This window comes from Myotis brandtii, unplaced genomic scaffold (genome assembly GCF_000412655.1).
Source record: "Myotis brandtii unplaced genomic scaffold, ASM41265v1 scaffold260, whole genome shotgun sequence".
In the NCBI taxonomy this organism is placed as follows: Eukaryota; Metazoa; Chordata; class Mammalia; order Chiroptera; family Vespertilionidae; genus Myotis; species Myotis brandtii.
In genome coordinates this window covers 2935262-2937957 of record NW_005359881.1, presented here as the reverse complement: position 1 = coordinate 2937957, position 2696 = coordinate 2935262, and the positions used below count along the sequence as shown (strand labels likewise).

Below are 2696 nucleotides of genomic sequence, written 5' to 3'. Positions count from 1 at the left end.
CTCTCCTTGCCTGGAGCCGGCTGGTCCCAGGATGGAGACTGTGTCCTCCCCCCAGCCCTCCCCACCCCATGCCTGGCGGAGGCTGAGGCTGAGGCCAGGCGTAGCTACTGCACAAAGGGTTCCTGCTTCACCCAGCGTCCACGAAGGTCCAGCTTTCCCCATCGCCTTTATGGTGAGCTCAGAGCCCAGGCCAGGAGCCCAGGGCTGCACCAGGAAGCCAGCAGCCTAGTAGCCAGAGCCAGCAACCCTGACCCGGGGAAGGGCAAAGTCAGCCCGGGGAGCCTCCAGCGACGTCTGCGGAAGGACTGAGGTTCCAGAGCCTGGCGCGCTGTTTCTTAGGTTTGGAAGAATAGAGTGACGAACAGGGTCCCCTCCTCAGAATTTTTTATTCCTGAACAAGGGAAGGAGGACCGACAGGGGAGGGAGGAATGCTACTGTGTGGTGGACCCTCAGGGCCAGGGTAGGGCAGGGGGTGGTTGGGTCCCGGGTTGAGGTTCCAGCCTGGAGTCCAGGAGCTCCTGGTGTTGCTGGTAGATTCGTGCATCTACGTGGGAATGTGTGGTTCCCTGGGGAGATGGTTCATCGCCTCTGTCAGCTTTTCCAAGGCCTCCATGCCCCCAAGTCTGGTAAGAACCTTCGCTGAAAGGCAAGTGAAGCCTGCAGCGTGGCTCACACCCGGGAGGCCGTGCCTCTGGAGCCAGGACTGCTGCCAGTGTGCGAGTCATCGGAGGCCAGGCACTTCCCACCTCTGGAGGGCCAGGCCCCGGGGGCAGAGAAGCCAGCTCTCCACACAGGCACGGTCCCTGCTGCCACACGAGCGTGGAGGTCCACGGTCAGGTGGCCAGGCAGCCAGGATGAGCTCTTCCCCAGCCACGACTCCCAACAGGTTCAGGGAGTCTTTCGCAGGGAACGGAACTGCCTCCACTTCTGGGCTCCACCGGTCCCCTCTGCTGTCCCTGCAGGGCACCTCCCGAGGTAGGTCTTAGGGCACGTGTCCTCTGCCAGGGTGCAGTTCCCAGGGTCTCCATCCTAGCTCCTGTGCCCAGATGTGCCTTGCACACTGTCCAGAGGTCCTGCCCACTCCGCATCTGTTCACAGAGACAAAGAGAGCAGGGTCGGGGCTGAGGCCATGACACAGCCCTGCCCAGCCCCGCTCCGGGGGTAGAAGAGGACAGGCAGCTGGGCCACCTGCACCGTCCACGGGCTCAAGGATCACTCATCCATTTACAAACAAGATGGCTTGGCTTCAGGACATTTTGGTAACTGGTCCCAGACGCCCCAGGTCCCGGTTGAATCTCTTAAGTGCCAGACCACACTGCCATAGCCACCTGTGGGTGGCAGGCAGAGGGCCAGGGTGCCCAGAGGAGCCACAAAGCTCTAAGGACGGGCAGAGGGCAGAACCAGGTCTCCAGCACCAAACGCCGCACTGGGCATGGAGCCCAGGCTCTGTGAGTGCAGGTCCTCTCCAAACCCCACTTCTTTCCTGCCAACCTGCCCTTGTGGATGCCATGTCCATACCACCCACTGATGCTCCTGCCCGGGCTCCTGCCACATGGTCGCGGGTCACATTCCTACATACTCGAAGCTCCATTTTCCTATCGGTAAGAGTCTCTCTAAGGGCGGTGGAGTAGAGATGAAGGGTCTTGGGGCCCAGAACCCAAAATAGGGTCCAGGCTTGCACTGCTGTCCCACTAAGTGATCTGGGGCTCTAAGGGCGGTGGAGTAGAGATGAAGGGTCTTGGGGTCCTGAACCCAAAATAGGGTCCAGGCTTGCAGTGCTGTCCCACATCCGGGACAAGCTTGGACGAGCCTCAGTCTCCTCGTCTGCCAAATGGTCTCAGAGCACCGACTTGGACTCGGGGGCCCTGGGGCAAGTCCTGGCTCTGCCCTTTCTCACTGCATGACCTTGGCCACACCCCTTAGCGGAGGGCCTCATGTCCTCTGGCTCTGAGGAGCCCAAGACTGCCTCAAGGCTCCTGCTCATCCCACTTGGATCTGTGCTCACAGGGCCTCCAGTTCTTGAACTGCACATCTGAGGTCACTCTGCTCTTTTTGGTGCCCCCCCGCCCTGGCCACAGTTCTTTGCAGGGCAATTGGAGCCTCCACTATCCGGCCCCCACCTCTGAGTCCTCCTTCAACACTGCTCTCCCTAGGGCACCTCTATTCATCACCAGGACCCAATTCAAACCAACAAATGGCCTTGGGTGACACCAGTCACCACCACCCCCTCCCCACCCCCCAACCACCAGCACCACCACCAGCAGCACTTTATCGTCTGTCCCCTCTGCTGGCCCTCATCACGCTGTGTGAGCACCAGGTGTGGCACCTCGGGGGACGAGGCCTGTGTCTGTGCCTCCTCTGGAGAACCCAGCCCAGCCCAGCACGGTGCCCGGCACACGGGGGCATTCAAAAATGGTCCGGACCGGCGACGTCACCCTCTCTTATCTGGTAATGGCCATCACAACCCTCACAACAGCCCTCACTTTTAGCCCCAACTTACAGATGAGCAAACAGACATGAAGTGAAAGGACTTGGCAAGGACACCGGACAGTGCTGGGCCAGGCAGCTGTGCCTGGAGGCTGTGGAGAGTGGCCCTCTCCAGGTTGCTTTCCACTCTGGCACTCTAGGAATGAAGATTTAGTAAGAAGCTGGTCACAGAGACCTCAGGCAGCCCAGTGTGCCCCACCCCCCACCGT

At 60.7% G+C, this 2696-nt stretch overlaps 1 long non-coding RNA gene across 1 annotated transcript; it reads right to left on the bottom strand.

Annotated features, from left to right (window-relative positions):
- Positions 1-367: 367 nt before the first annotated feature.
- Positions 368-2657, bottom strand: LOC106726394. The gene is made up of 2 exons (XR_001362465.1): positions 2501-2657; positions 368-1088 (listed from the first exon to the last, which is right to left on the bottom strand). It is a non-coding gene; the product is annotated as an uncharacterized LOC106726394 (long non-coding RNA).
- Between the last annotated feature and the right edge of the window lie 39 nt (positions 2658-2696).